The 16,585-nt window shown below is 41.8% G+C and overlaps 2 protein-coding genes across 6 annotated transcripts in view; one reads left to right on the forward strand and one right to left on the reverse strand.

The window, feature by feature from the left end:
* Positions 1 to 16,585, forward strand: part of ASPH (aspartate beta-hydroxylase) — a 414,018-nt gene that overhangs the window by 360,788 nt on the left and 36,645 nt on the right. For all 5 annotated transcript variants that reach the window (XR_013824500.1, XR_013824501.1, XR_013824502.1 and 2 more), the window contains exon 27: positions 8,994 to 9,064. The gene's annotated coding sequence lies outside the window, so the exon portion shown is untranslated. The remainder of the gene's footprint in view (positions 1 to 8,993; positions 9,065 to 16,585) is intronic.
* Positions 1 to 16,585, reverse strand: part of LOC307175835 (uncharacterized protein) — a gene marked incomplete at its 3' end in the record, with an annotated part of 67,823 nt that overhangs the window by 603 nt on the left and 50,635 nt on the right. The window lies entirely within an intron of this gene.

Raw genomic sequence — 16,585 nt, forward strand, 5'->3', positions numbered from 1 at the left:
TCATTCAACCTGTAGAGAATGTCTACTATGTTTCAAACAAGGAAGCATAACCACTGCTATCAGAATTATTACTTTCTATGACTGGAAAACAAAAGAACTCAGTAATCAACATCAGTGTGATTGAAGAAAGAGCATGAGATTTGGAGTTCAAAGGCTTTGGTTCAAGTCTCTGCTTCTTACTAGCTGTGGGATCTCAGGCGAATTACTATAGTAAACACAGGTTTTCTGTCTGGACTATATACCTTTGTAGAAACTCCTCTCCCCCCACTATCTGAAATTCCTGTCCAGACCATGACGTGGGCGGACACGTGACAATTTGATTAATTGTTGCTGTAGAGTGCCACAATGGGTAAACGAAGTAGGAGGAAATGAAGCCCATGAGAGTTTGAAAACCTCTGGAGAGTATATCATCTTGTGGCGTCGCTGGCGGCAGATGTCCTGCCCCCGCCCCCCCGCCCCTCTTCCCGTTCGCCCTCAACAATGTTTTAGATCCTCTTCATCCTTCCAAGCCCGTCTCTTCCACAAAGCTTCGCCGGAGACCGGGCTCCCGCCATTGCCGTGCGCTGGGTGGACGGGGCCATGACTCTGGTTGTAGTCCTTTTAAGTACTGGGAAGACTCAGAGAAGAAAGGTCTAACCTGAGAGGCAATATCTTGAGACCATTTATTGTCTTCCAGAGGGAAAGGAGCTCAAGCAGGAAAGGCACAGTTTGGTGACTTCAGACTGTCTCAGGACTGTCTGCTCCTTGGGGTCAAAATGGATGTCGAATTCATCTTTGTTTCCCAAGGCACCTGGCACAGGGAGAAGTCATCCAGAGAGTCATGAGGACACTCAGGCAGCCTCTGGAGAGGCCCGTGTGGGAAGAAACTGAGGCCTCCCATGAGCTACAAGCACCACCTTCCCAGCCTGTGACTGCACCACCTTGGAAGCAGATCTTCCAGCTCCAGTCACTTCTGATGACTGTGGCCCTGGTGACGTCTCGGCCGTAGCCTCATGGGACGCCCTGGGCCAGAATCACCCGGCTGAGCAGTTCCCAGATTAATGAACTGCACAAACAGTATCATGATGGTTATGGAGTTTCTTGTACATAAGAATGGCTTGGGGACTTTCCTGGTGGCACAGTGGTTAAGAATCAGCCTGCCGGTGTAGGGGACACGGGTTCGAGCCCTGGTCCAGGAAGATCCCACATGCCGCGGAGCAACTAAGCCCGTGCGCCACAAGTACTGAGCCTGCGCTCTAGAGCCCGCGAGCCACAACTACTGAAGCCTACATGCCTAGAGCCCATGCTCCGCAACAAGGGAAGTCACCGCAATGAGAAGCCCGCACACCTCAATGAAGAGTAGCCCCCACTCGCCACAACTAGAGAAAGCCCGTATGCAGCAACGAAGACCCAACACAGCCAAAAATATAAATTAATTAATTAATTTTAAAAAAAAAGGATGGCCTGGAATAGAGTGGCATCTATATTAATGCTTTCTGCAGACGCTTGCATCCATGTCATCAGAGCCTCCTTGCCTTCATGGGGCTCCGGTAGTAATATATGTTGTCCATGTTGCCACAAAGCAGCCTAAAGCTTCCCATGACTTTACACCAGCATATGAGGCTGAGAATGTTTGGAAAGGTGCCCAGGGTGCCAGCTATGACAGCAGAGTAGAAATGAAAGAGGATCCCTGGATTTCACAGGCAGACGTACCAGACTTGCTGCTGCGCCCTTTTCTCAAGCTTACCACTGCGTGTGGACTGCTTTTGAATCCTTTTCTGAGGATGACACTGCCAATCCCGTGTGCACTACAGATGCGGGAATCGTATTCAAGGACTGTTAGTTGGCCTGTGTTTTATATTGGTTTCACTGACCATATCCCATCAGACGATGGTGCCAATTTTAAAGCAGAAAGTACCCTGCTGTAGGGAACTTCACATGACGTTCCATGGACCACTCACTCCCTGAGTCACACCAGGGAGTTAGTCAGGTGTCACTGAAAGATGGCTTGGATTCTCAAAGAAAAAGCGTAAAAAGCAATGGAGAGTCGATGCTCAGCTTCTAGTGGAAGTCATGGTTAAGTCTGTCAGGCTGGGCTGTAAGGTGGCATTTCCCCAGCAAGTACCTCTCATTTAAGTAGAATGTTTAATTATGAGATTGAGGAAAGGAGGAGGAGATCCAGATTCAGAATTCAGAAGGAAATGACTACTGGGCTGGTAACTCCTTCTGTATTAGTCAGGGTTCTCCAGAGCAACATTACCAATAGGTTATACATATATATACACACATACATACTTACATCTGTATCTATATCTATATATCTATCTCTGTCTCTATCTCTATACGTATACTTCGCGGCCTTTGGCTGAGCAAGAGTGGGGGCAATGCACGTCCACACCCCTCCTACTTCACCACTGCCGGAGCCCTTGACCTCAGTCCCTGACGATGTGACTCTTTGTCCGGGGTGGTGTAACCAACTGCTGCTCTGGGGATGGAAATGTCACACTTGCGCATGTTTTCTGTGTTTGTCTGCATGTTGTAATTGGGCAAATAAATGCTCACTCCAAACTAGTGGTATATTTCTCGAAGTTTTATACTATTTTTGTGATACTGAAGTATTTGCTGTAATTCTAAATAAAAATTTATATTTAAGAAAAAAAAGAAAACCTGTGGAAAGAGAGTCCTATGGGCCGCATTTCCTGTTCCAAGGTTTTGATTCCCAAAACTCTTCCCTCAACTGTTTGAGCCACATGAACTAGCCCATCAAGTTCATTTGAATGGAATTTGAATTTTCATCTTTGCTATTAAGTAGTTCTGGTTAATCCTACTGATTTCTTTGAAAGAGTCTGAGGAGACCTTACTACTCAGACCATAATTTCTCTATGAAACCTGGTCCTATGAGAAATGTCTGCTTCCCTGAAAATTGGCCCCCGTAGTGAATGCCCAACCTTAGGAGGAGAAAATAAGAAGTACTAGTGAGTTTAACTGGCATTACCCATACTAGGATTTGCCTGTGAGACTTCTTACCATTTAGCCAGATTACTTTGGGGAATCCCAAACTTCTCCACACACGTCTCCTCTTTGTTAGGGCAAAAATAAGCAGTTGAGTATTAGAAATTATACAGCTTAATCCCCACCAAACCTCTGCAAAATGTAAGTGTCTTTTAGAGAGAGGTTATTCATTGTGTCATAATAACTTAGTGTCTTTCGCATTGCAAGGAATAGATCCACACTTCATTTACTTCATCAGGTGGGAGCTTATTATAAGTATACACAGTTTATAATAATAATAATAATAGCTAAAATTTATTAAGCTTTTACTCTATATAAGCAATACAGTAAGGAGTTTACAAGCAATATGTCACTGAATCCTCATAGCAATCCCATGACGGGGGTACTTTATTGCCCTCTTTTTACCAGGGAAACTGAGTCACAGAGAGTTTAAGTACATGGTTGAATTATTTGGGCAGCTGGGGGCATAATCCATGTCTGTTCCCAAGCCCAATGCTCTTAACCACTCTTCTATGGTACTATGTGAATCCCACAAGAATTGGGGGATGGGGCCTCTTGGGGAACTAAAAAGTGTCATATCTCAGTGTCGCCCTTGTGGTCTCTTAGGCGGCTTCTCTCTTGGCTTCTCCATCCACTCCCTCTGCTTCTACCAGTTGCTTCTTTCTCTCTTCTCCTTTTTATCTCATGACTTCTGCTACTTATACTTTATGCCTACTGAGATTTTGTCTGTGTGTTGCATTCAAGCTTTCATAGAACCACAATCTGATTGGCTTATTTAGTCATTATCAATTGAGGAGTGTCCTCTCAGGTAAAATCCTTTCAGAGGCAGCATGATAAGCTGTCCCATTGCTAGCCACCTTTTGCTCAGGACCAGCCCTGTTCTAATTGGTTGTGGCCAGGGTGATAGCGGGTGACATAATTGTAATGGAACACACATAGATACTCTTCTCAAAGGAGAACATGAAAGGTGTTCAGAACTTCATGGCTTATTAGTTATTTGTTGCTACACGTTCGTGTACATCTTTGCAAGTTTTAATAACTAAAAAATAGGCAAACCAGTCACTTATTTGGCAAGTTTCTCAGGGTTTGAGATGTAGGATCAGTATGTTTTTAGGAGTGGAATACCATAAATGTCTGGAGTCAGGAGAGCAGGTGGGAATTACAGGGGATCAGCGGATGCCTTGGAGAGACAGGATGCAGCAAGAGGACCTTGAATATCCAGTGGGATGGGGTTGGAAGTACGGCAGACACGCAGAAAGGGATGAACCAGTAAATGGAAGGACACCCTTGCATTAGTCTGCTGGGGCTAATAACAGGGTATCCCAGACTGGGTAGCTTAAACAACAGACATTCATTGTCCCACAGTTCTGGAGGCTGGAAGTCTGAGATCAAGATGCCTGCAGGGTTGGTTTCTGGTGAGGCCTCTCTCCTTGGCTGCAGACAACTGCCTTCTCACTACTTCCATGCACATTTGTAGTCTCTTTCTCTTCTTATAAGGACCCCAGGCCTGCCGGATTAGAACCCTATCCTTATGACCTCATTTAACACTATCTCCATGAAGGCTCTATCTTCAGTACAATCATAGGCGGGTAGAGCGTCAACATATGAATTTAGGGGGAGATACAGTTCGGTTGGTAACACCCCCAGACTCTTTCCCTTTCCCTTTGGGTCATGACCAGCCCTGCACTCACCCTACTCATTCTTACACAGTCCAACAATTCATGCCTTATTTCAGGAGTGAAGGAAGAACCACATTTCTTTGATGTTTTCTAGAAATTTTTTGTAACGATGCCGTTTATTCTGCTCAAGAGAAAGACACTGTTTAGAATAAATGGACAAATCCAAGTCTCTGGGTTTAGTCTGGGGAGCCTTTCTAGTTGTCTCCAAGACTGAAAAGCACATGCATGTCTCAAGCGAGGTTTAATGAAAGAAGACTGAAATGTACATGTGCATGTTGGTCATAAATAACTGCTTATGAGGCAAGCGTATTTTAAAGTATGTGATAAAAATTACTCCAGAACCTCTATTTTTTGAACTCTTATATTTGCAAATAAGGGGCTTTGTTGCCATTAGTGAAGGTGCAGGGAAATTCATCCCTCGTGTCTTTAAGAAATACCTTAAAAAAAAAAAAAGAAATACCTTAAAGTAAAGTATTTTTACTTTAAAATGTGATATTCATTAATGCAGATATTTAATGATCTTACTATGTTCATTTATTTTTGTTTCTATTTTAATATAAAACATTTTAATATAAAACTCATGATAAAATAGCTCTTCAATACCAAAAGTCAACAATATGATTTTTTTAATTGGATTCAGCAGAAACTGGATATCATTTTGAGTTCCAAAAGAAAAATTCTAATACAAGGGATAAACTTAAGCAAGTGTGTATTTAATTGGGTTCGTTATTTATTTAGCATATTGAAACTATCCATTTAATTTAAAAATTAATCCTTTTGCCCCATGCTTTGAATAAGATGATTAATAATATGTACAGAAAATATTTAAGTATGTTGACTTCTTATCCTATTTAAAATAAGATATTTAAAATTCACTTTTGTCTTCTATTCATGTAATTTTATGCCTTCATGACAAATACTATCATGCTAGATGAGGCTTCATTTCTTCTAATAAAAATTAAGCAATTTCAAAGTTATTAGTATTATTTCTGAAATTCACAGTAACCTTACCAAAAATTTTATTGAGACTCAGAAAGTGGGTTAAGTATCCACTGGGTCCTAAACTCACTGTGTTTAACATATATATTATAGACACATATCATAAATAAATAATCAACCAAACATTCAACTTACATATGTATATCTTATTGGACTGATATTTCAAATTTATATCCTTGTGATACAGTTACGGTTTACATCCTTCCAGTTCCTCAAGGGTTTCAGTGGATATCTTAGAGTTATGGTTTGGGAAATTAGTGCTACAAATCGGCTCTAAATGGATTCCAGCCACTGTGAGTTCCCCTTTCTGCAAAATTGGAATAGCTGCGGAATGATTTCTGCAGATCTTTTCAGCAACCACAAGAGTTTGGTTTCTAAATTTGCAAGTCATTCTTTGGGAAGACCATAAGGAAAAAGAGAACTGGTCCTTGAGAATAGGAAAGAAGCAAAGGGAAAGGTAGAAAGGAGCAGAGTTTTTGCATGAAGACTTGGGAGAAATGAGGAAACTAAGGCACATCTGGGCCAAAAGCTGGAGGTGGGCTGCAGAAGAGGAGATGGCTTTGAATAAGAAGTCCTGTGGGCAGAGCTGTGTTGTAAGAAGGAAGGAGATGGGGGTTAGGAAACACAATTCAGGTTTTTTAAGCCCCACTTTTCTTCATCCCAAATGTAACCTATATGACCTGCATCACAAATTCTAAATGTAATAGGGTCACCAGTCTCCTATGTTACTTAAATATGTCTCCCAAAACCTTGCCAGCAGGAAGTCCCCGCTTCCCCCAGGTTAACCCAGTCCGAAGGGATGGTGCTGGCCCCGGCCCACCCCACCCCAAGAGTTATGGCGCAGTTTGACTGGCTGCCCGGGCGTGTTTCTCACAGCCATATTCTATCTCTGGGAACCAGTTACTACACCAGTGGCGCAAGTCAGGGAGGGTGCCTGACCCATCGCTGTGGCCTCTGTCCCAAGCAGGGCTGCCTGTGCTCCACTGCGCAGCACCGGCCTGACCCACAGGCCCCAGGAGCATGGGATTAGGCTGGAGACAAGCACCCTGGTGGTCCAGGGAAAAGGCACCTTTAGTGATTCCAAGATGATCTCCTCTTCTGAGGGAGACCCTCTAAGTCATTCCAAGGGGCCCAGTCCTAAGCTTGTGGGAGCTGGAGGAGGGAAGTTGCCTTCAGTGATTTCAAGGCTCCTGTATATATGTATATGCGTGTATATACGTAGATATATAGGTAGATAGATAGAGATAGATATAAATATGTACATATGTAAAATCTCTGATGACATCCAGCACCACAGATAACCAAAGTAGTCTGTGGTACTAACACTACCAGAGAACTTGGAAAGTTGTGTCCAACACTTCTAGGTTATAAAAGCAGAGACATTTTGAACATCTGCTTTGAAGACAGGACATACGAAAAAAATGTTCACAAAAAGAAGACAAATTTACAAGGACCTTTTTGAAATCGTAGTGGAGGTTGAGCCTAAATGTCTTCTAGGAACGCAAGACTGGGTTAGTGCAACAGTCCACGTGATTGCTATTTAGTAAGTGTACAATGACACAGTCTTTGCTTACTGGGCTGTCTTTATTGGTTTGTTCAGTGGACATAAGAAGATTCATGAGAGGAGAGGCCATTTGTTTTTGCACACCACTGTGTCGATCAATAAATACTTGTTGGATAAATGAGTTTACCTAAGACCTTGTAAATTCCCTCTAATTCCCCGTAAGAGCTTGATTCCCCCCACATGGAGCTGTTGTGAAGAACAAATGAAGCAATATATGTAAAGCACATAGCAGGAGCTAACATTTATGGGAGCTGAAAGTGGGAATCAAATAAAAGAAGAGGCATCCCCCCACCCACAGATCACCCCCTTGTACATACACCCCGGGCTGGGTTCTGTATCATGAGGGGCCTCATGGACACATATGTGGGTATCCCACACAGCAAAGCTCGTCCAGCCTCACCCCGCGACCAACAGCACGGGCATGCTCAGGAAGGAGGGCCTTTGCAACAGGTCCACACAAGCCCCAGGTGCAGCTTTGGGGCCATTGGGGCAGGGGATTCTTTCATTACAGGTACTTGGGACATGGAGGGGGGGTGGGTGCAGACTCTGGGTGGACATGTCCCTGGGCACCAATGAGCATTTCATCCCACGGGGATGCTATGCACATGACCAGGGCAAAAGCTCCCATTACCCAGATCTACGGGCAATGTTGGTGCTTCTAGAACACACCTGGTACATAGTAAATGCTCTATCAGTGGGGAGAAGGAGGGAGAGAGATGGAGAGCAAGAGATTGAGTGAGAGAGAGAAAGAGAAAGTCAGAGAGACAGAGGGACTCCTGAGCCAGCAAGACCAGACTTCAATCAGATTGAAGAGACTGACAGATACAAAGTAAAAATATGGGTAGCGAGGAGTTTAGTCTGTTATGGTGGAATTAAAAAAGGAGGATCTACAAGACAAATCAGTATGGCCACAGATCACTCAAGCATCAAAGAGGTGGCAAAGGTAAGGAACAAGACACCAGAGGAAGGGGACAACTTGGTAGGGGACAGAGAAGACATCAGAGGTCAATGGGAGCCACTCAGCCCCCTGATATGCTTGGGTCATGGGTCTAAGCCGACTTCCCTTCCCCTGAGGGCACCATTCCCTCCATAAGGTGGCCTCCCCGATTCTTGCAGCTCAACCATTGCGTCTCTTTTCTATGTTTCAATGTATTAACTAAAACGTGGAGTTTTAAGAAAGCAGGCTCCTGGGCTTCCCTGGTGGCGCAGTGGTTGAGAGTCCGCCTGCCGATGACGGGGACACGGGTTCGTGCCCTGGTCCGGGAAGATCCCACATGCCGTGGAGCGGCTGGGCCCGTGAGCCATGGCCACTGAGCCTGCGCGTCCGGAGCCTGTGCTCCGCAACGGGAGAGGCCACAACAGTGAGAGGCCTGTGTACAGCCAAAAAAAAAAAAAAAGAAAGCAGGCTCCTTCACAGACAGTTATTATCTGGTGTGGTTTTGCTCATTCATTTTTTTCTTTTTCTTTTAATAACATCACATATACTGTGTTAGGTGCCAGGAGTACAAAACTGATTAAGGCATAATTCCTTGTCCTTGAGGTGAGAAGAGGCAGATGAGGGAGCTGAATATGTGAGCAAACGGTTATAGTGCATAGAGCTGGATAGAGACAGGAAAAAATGCTGTAGAGTACGGGGATGGCTTAGAACTAAGAGTCTAGCTTAATCAAAATCTAAAAGCAGAAGAGAATATTGCCAGAAAGAAAACTTTACTGGTGCATAAATGCAAGAGTTTTTCAAGCAATCTTTCTCACTCATATAGATCTCCTGCTGGGACTCTTTGGGATGACCCCTCAGAAGACAAAAAAGGAGTAAACAAAAAAGAAGAGAAAGGTATTTTTTAATACATTTTAAAATTTTTATTGAAATATAGTTGATTAGGGTTTGTTATAATGTGATAGTTTCAGATGTACAGCAAAGTGGTTCAATCATACACATATGTGTAAATATATATATGTACTCTTTACACTGTCTTCCATTATAGGTTATTACAAGATGCTGAGTATCGTCCCCTGTGCTATACAGTAGATCCTTGTTGGTTTTCTATTTTATATATAGTAGTGCGCGTGTATTTTAATCTCAAACTCCTAATTTATCCCTCCCTCCACCTTTCCCCTTTGGTAACCATAAGTTTGTTTTCTGTCTGTGAGTCTCTTTCTGTTTTGTCAATAAGTTCATTTGTATCATTTTTTTAGATTCCACGTATAAGGGATATCATATGATATTTGTCTTTCTCTGTTTGGCTTACTTCACTTAGTATGATACTCTCTAGGTCCATCCATGTTGCTGCAGTGTATTTTAATTACCAACCTGAACCTTGCCCTTCATTCTGTGGTCACCTGCCCTAATTGTTAATGGCTTATTCTAAATGTCTTAGAAAACCACCAGAAGCATTGTTCTCTTAACGAATGTTTAGCTCTGAGTCAGAAAGTGCAAGGAGCCCAGAATTCCCCAAACTAAACCCTTCTCTGTTCCCTTTTATGTTCCTATTATGTAATCGTGGAGCTTGCTTACTGCATTAATGGCATGACTGGTTAAGACGCACAGTTGCCTCTTTCACCTACCCCAATGATCTTTTTGAAATGAAGACGTACTGACATAAGGAAATCTTGCATGAGTAATATGATAGCTATGAGGAAATAATTTCTGAGCGTGCCGTAAGATTTTACTAATGTATGTTAATCTACTGGGTTGTTCTTTTGAAGGACCAATGGCATTTTAAAGGCAAGCACCTTCTACAAATTTATTTGGAAATTTTGACTCTTTGCTTACAGAAAGAAATGCCATAACTTAATCACCTTTCACAGGCTGTTCCCTTCATTTTGCAAAATAAGCAATAAACCCTGTGTGTGTGTGTGTAGGGGAGGGTGTTGAGTATAAGACACAAAACCCAGCTTTCTCCTTCAGCTTGGTTAAATTACTCCACCTCCTGAACTAAGCTTCCTTTTCATAACTCCTTCTTCTAAACTACTTTTGTGATTTCATTCATAGATTTTTAGTTGGTTCTGACTTTAATCTCAGACTAATATAACCAAGGCTGAAGTACAAAGGATTCTAGATGGACAGTCAGGATGTGGGTGAAGTAACCCGCGTATGAAACACATTGCTCATCAGTTACCTTGAACAAATCACTCACCTCCAGTTTTCTCATTTCCTTACTGTGAAAACTGGGTCACAGACTGAAATGCCTTGAGGTGCCAGGCGGGTAATACAAATGTGTGAATGGGCTCAGGGGTCGGGCAGTGTTGATGGTGGGAAGTGTGGTGGACATATCAGCTTGCCTTTCCTAAAAGCATTCAAAACCAAAGTTAAAGAAATAAAAACAATCTGTAGGCCAGACGAAGTTTGGAGTTCTGCTGTTTGCAATCTCTGAGTTAGATAATAATTCTCTCCCTCTCCGGTTTTCGTAGGCCTGTAGTCTTTGTTTCTTTGGCTTGAAGTCAAGATCTCTCAGCATCAGATTCTCCCCAGATTACAAATTGGGCACCTTTGGAAACTTCATTAATTCTTTTCATCACCAGAGAGCCCTTCCATAAATTAACTTATTCGTTGCACTCTGTATGTATTACTCATTGATTGCAGTCTTGAAGCTGCCTGACAACCTTATTCGTACTTGGAGAATTGAACAGAGTCTATAATATGAATTTTGAAGACATAAGACACTACAAGTGTGAATCAATTGAAGAAAGTAGTGCCAAATTTTAAGTTTATCTGGAGAAAAAGGATGTGTTTTAAGCTAGTTTTAAGCCATCCAAACTTAAAAAGAATCAGTGATTGTGTCCTCCTTTGCCATGATGTATCTTCAAAATGGAGATAAATTCTTAGGGCTTGAAAATTGGTAGCAGTGGGATGAATGAGGAAGGTAGCAATTTCCCTGCTTCAATGAAAACATTTCAGATTCGCTACATGTTAAAACACACCTGGAAACAAACTGTAATGAGCTCAGTAATCAGAATTTGGTTAAGATGGAGGAGGAGAAGAAAGCAAGAAGAGAAAAGCTTAAAGGAATTAAGTATGTCCTGGGTGAAGTGATTCACTGGGTAGAGAAATGGCATTATCAATAACTGTCAAGAAGATTTAAACTCTGGGAAATAGAGCCAATTTCAGCTGGAATAAAGGAACACATCAGTAATGTAAGGAAAATAAATTCAAAGAATGTTTAAACTAATCCAAGCAAATGGCAACAAAATAAAAATAGATTCTTTAAAACAGTGTTGAAAGAAGAGCTCTTATGCCATTTTTTTAATCACCCATTGGCTGTTAGTGCAACACCAAGCATGATGAGGGTACTCAACAAATTACCTGATTGCCTGACATGTGAAATGTTTAAAATAAACCGAATGTTGCTTTTAAAATTTTTCATCCGGAATAATTAGCCATTTCTAATTCTTACAAGTTCAGAATGACTCTCTTATCACCAGAACAGCTGGTGTCAGCATTTTTTATTGTGCTGAGTAACCACCAGGGCCCATGAATGGCAGAGTCTCTTTCCATGATCAACCCACCAATAAAGAGTTAATTGACGCCCTCTTCCATGCCCAGTCCTGAGATAGATTCCTTAAGAGCACTGAGCAGAATTTTCTTAAATAAATTAACTCAAAATTGACAATACAGTTACGATAAAATGAATAGTTTATGGGTCTTGAAACATAATCATACCAACTTGCAAAGCTCGTTTGTTATGCATGTAAGAAGGCAATAAACGCAAATTAGCTATGTACCTCAGTCATGATTATCATTTAATATATTTGCAACTAAGAAGGATGCTTAGGTTAGTCACGAGAAGAGGAAAAACTAAACTGGTGTGGAAAGTTTGGCTTTTTTAAATCATAGCTGTTTAAACAGTATATGGAAAATATAGGAGTTGCTCTATCTTTCAAGGCTGAAGATAATTTTTCCCGTAAAATTATAGTCAGACTGAGACTAAGCACGGGTGATCTAAAGCAAAGAAAAATGTAAAAATAATGGAAGATTGTGTGTGTGTGTTGGGGTGGCAGTATTTAGGGCTTAGTGAGTATTTTATTTTACTCTGTTTTGTTTCTGTTGGTTTTAATTTTTAAATGTAACCAAGAATACAACACAAATTTGATACAAAAGTTATAAGATGCTAAATATCTGCTTGAAAAGTGGGAAATTTTATTTATAATAATAGCCCTGGGTTACATGGGTAGTTCGCCTCCTGCAGATACAAAGACAGACCCATCTTTATTCAGCAACTTTATCCAGCATCCCAGTCCAGGTGGTACACAATGAAGGCTAGAGTGGAGAATGAGGGAACTAAACTCTGGAGACGACCAGGGCAGGCATTTTCTCTGCAAGTGAATAAGAATGAAAGAAGTGGCTGGGTAAATGGCAATTCCATTTCTACCATCAGCCACCTACTCTTGGCCTGAATGCCTTGTCTGTGTGCTTCATAGCAGTTGGTGGTGGGAGGGGGTATTAAGCAATGAGCATTAGATTTGTTGCAGGAAGGGGGACCCCTTCCAGGGCCCAAGAGTGGGCTCTTGTCTTAACACTCAGAAATGAATTGTCTGAGGAGACACACGTACTGACAAAGCAAAAGACTTTACTAGGAAGGGGCGCCTGGGCGGAGATCGTGGGGTAAGGAACCCAGGAGAACTGCTCTGGCACGTGGCTCACAGTCTCAGGTTTTATGGTCATGGGGTTAGTTTCCGGGTTGTCTCTGGCCAGTCATCTTGCTTGTTGCCCCTATCTGGTCTGACTCAGCATCCTTCCGGGTGGCATGCGCCTCTCTCAGCCAAGATGGATTCCAGCAAGAAGGATTCTGGGAGGTTGGTAGGATATGTTATGGGCTGGCATCTCCTCCCTCCTTTCCACCCCTCTCGAATTCTCCCGGTTAGTTTTCGGTGGTAGCACCGTGCAAGCACCGTGTTCCTTATCGGGACCTCCTGTTGTGAGACAGCCCAGGCAAGTGGTTACCATCGTGCCTGGCCAAGGCGGGCGGTTTTGGTCAGCGGTTCCCTAACAGATCCACCGTGCACAGGGCTGCCATACAGAAGCTGCAGTATTTTGACTAGAATCCCAAATGACACTCTATTTTTATTCCATAATAGATATCCATTAAGCACTTACGATGGTCCAGGCACCTTTCAGACACCAGAAACTGTCAAATAAAAAAACAATTCCAGATTTATTTAAGAGAGCCTATTCAGAAAGATTATGGCAAGGGAGGAAAAGAATTATTGCAGTAGGAGAAGAGGAATATTACAATAGAAAGGAAGCTGTGGCCATAAGATCTGTGAATACCTCAACGGTTAAACAAGGGTTTTCCTTTTACAGGGAGGAGTGAAAAGGCTCGAAAGCATCTGTGTGGGAGAGTGGGGTGAAGGAGTGGTCTGATCAGACAGTAGATCAGAGAACAGTTTGCCCTGCAGCCAACGTCTTCTCACCCGCCTGCTGGCTCAGGATGAGGGTGGCTACAGTTCCGTGGTCTCGGGGAAGGAGAGAGTATTAACCAAAGTTTGGTTAATAAATATTTCGATCCAATTGCTCAGTAGAGACAAGTAGTTCAGCTAGTCATTTATAAGGCAAAGAATAGAAACTTGGAAGGTCTGTGTCTTAGCATCCATGAACTAAGTCATTTTGGGGAAGGATGGTTCTTTTTTTTTAATAACATCTTTTTTGGAGTATAATTTCTTTACAATGGTGTGTTAGTTTCTGTTTTATAACAAAGTGAATCAGCTATACGTACACATATATCTCCATATCCCCTCCCTCTTGCGTCTGTCTCCCACTCTCCCTATTCCACCCCTCTGGGTGGTCACAAAGCACCGAGCCGATCTCCCTGTGCTATGCGGCTGCTTCCCACTAGCTATCTACCTTACGTTTGGTAGTGTATATATGTCCATGCCTCTCTCTCACTTCGTCCCAGCTTATCCTTCCCCCTGCCCGTGTCCTCAAGTCCATTCTCTACATCTGCGTCTTTATTCCTGTCCTGCCCCTAGGTTCTTCAGAACCATTTTTTGTTTGGTTGGGTTTTTTTAGATTCCACATATATGTGTTAGCGTACGGTATTTGCTTTTCTCTTTCTGACTTACTTCACTCTGTATGACAGACTCTAGGTCAATCCACCTCACTACAAATAACTCAATTTCATTTCTTTCAATGGCTGAGTAATATTCCATTGTATATATGTGCCACATCTTCTTTATCCATTCATCTGTCGATGGATAAAGGTTGACAGGTTGCTTAGGTTGCTTCCCTGTCCTGGCTATTGTAAATAGTGCTGCAGTGAACATTGTGGTACATGACTCTTTTTGAATTATGGTTTTCTCAGGGTATACGCCCAGTAGTGGCATTGCTGGGTCATATGGTAGTTCTATTTTCAGCTTTTTAAGGACCCTCCATACTGTTCTCCATAGTGGCTGTATCAATTTACATTCCCACCAACAGTGCAAGGGGGGGTTCCTTTTTCTCCACACCCTCTCCAGCATTTTTTGCTTGTAGATTTTTTGATGATGGCCATTCTGACTGGTGTGAAGTGATATCTCATTGTAGTTTTGATTTGCATTTCTCTAATGATTAGTGATGTTGAGCATTCTTTCATGTGTTTGTTGGCAGTCTGTATATCTTCTCTGGAGAAATGTCTGTTTAGGTCTTCTGCCCATTTTTGGATTGGGTGGTTTGGTTTTTTTTGATATTGAGCTGCAGGAGCTGCTTGTATATTTTGGAGATTAATCTTTTGTCAGTTGCTTCATTTGCAAATATTTTCTCCCATTCTGAGGGCTGTCTTTTGGTTTTGTTTATGGTTTCCTTTGCTGTGCAAAAGCTATTAAGTTTCATTAGGTCCCATTTGTTTATTTTTGTTTTTATTTCCGTTTCTTTAGGACGTGGGTCAAAAAGGATCTTGCTGTGATTTATGTCAGAGAGTGTTCTGCCTATGTTTTCCTCTAAGATTTTCATAGTGTCTGGCCTTACATTTAGGTCTTTAATCCATTTTGAGTTTATTTTTGTATATGGTGTTAGGGCTTGTTCTAATTTCATTCTTTTACATGCAACTGTCCAGTTTTCCCAGCACCCCTTACTGAAGAGGCTGTCTTTTCTCCATTGTATATTCTTGCCTCCTTTGTCAAAGATAAGGTGACCATATGTGCGTGGGTTTATCTCTGGGCTTTCTATCTTGTTCCATTGATCTATATTTCTGTTTTTGTGCCAGTTTCACAATGTCCTGATTACTGTAGCTTAGTAGTATAGTCTGAAGTCTGGGAGCCTGATTCCTCCAACTCCATTTTTCTTTCTCAAGATTCCTTTGGCTATTTGGGGTCTTTCTGTTTCCATAAAAATTGTGAATTTTTTGTTCTAATTCTGTGAAAAATGCCATTGGTAGTTTGATAAGGATTGCAATGAATCTGCAGATTGCTTTGGGTAGTAGAGTCATTTTCACAATGTTGATTCTTCCAATCAAGAACATGGTATATCTCTCCATCTGTTTGTATCATCTTTAATTTCTTTCATCAGTGTCTTAAGAGTTTTCTGCATACAGGTCTTTTGTCTCCTTAGGTAGGTTTATTCTTAGGTATTTTATTTCTTTTGTTGCAATGGTAAATGGGAGTGTTTCCTTAATTCCTTTTACAGATATTTCATCATTAGCATATAGGAATGCAAGAGATTTCTGTGCATTAGTTTGTATCTTGCTACTTTACCAAATTCATTGATTAGCTCTAGTAGTTTTCTGGTAGCATCTTTAGGATTCCATATGTATAGTATCATGTCATCTGCAAACGATGACAGTTTTACTTTTTTCTTTTCCGATTTGGATTCCTTTTCTTTCTTTTTCTTCTGTGATTGCTGTGGCTAAAACTTCCAAAACTATGTTGAATAATAGCGGTGAGAGTGGTCAACCTTGTCTTGTTCCTGATTTTAGTGGAAATGGTTTCAGTTTTTCACCATTGAGAATGATGTTGGCTGTGGGTTTGTCATATATGGCCTTTATTATGTTGAGGTAAGTTCCCTCTATGCCTACTTTCTGGAGAGTTTTTTCAAAAATGGGTGTTGAATTTTGTCAAAAGCTTTTTCTGCATCTATTGAGATTATCATACGGTTTTTATCCTTCAATTTGTTAATATGGTGTATCACATTGATTGATTTGCATATATTGAAGAATCCTTCCATTCCTGGGATAAACCCCACTTGATCATGGTGTATGATGAAGGATGGTTCTTTGCAAGCAAATCATTTCTCAAATACAAAGGATGGGGGGATTTCTTAGACTTTACTGTTTTCCAGGCTCTCAAGCATCAGGTAAAGTTTAGCACTGTCAGATGGCAACAAAGTAGACAAAGTGGGTCCTCGCAGTCAAGGACCTGAGATTCCATGGGATGAAATGAACAGGGA

Source organism: Stenella coeruleoalba (assembly GCF_951394435.1).
Source record: "Stenella coeruleoalba genome assembly, chromosome: 17".
Lineage (NCBI taxonomy): Eukaryota > Metazoa > Chordata > Mammalia > Artiodactyla > Delphinidae > Stenella > Stenella coeruleoalba.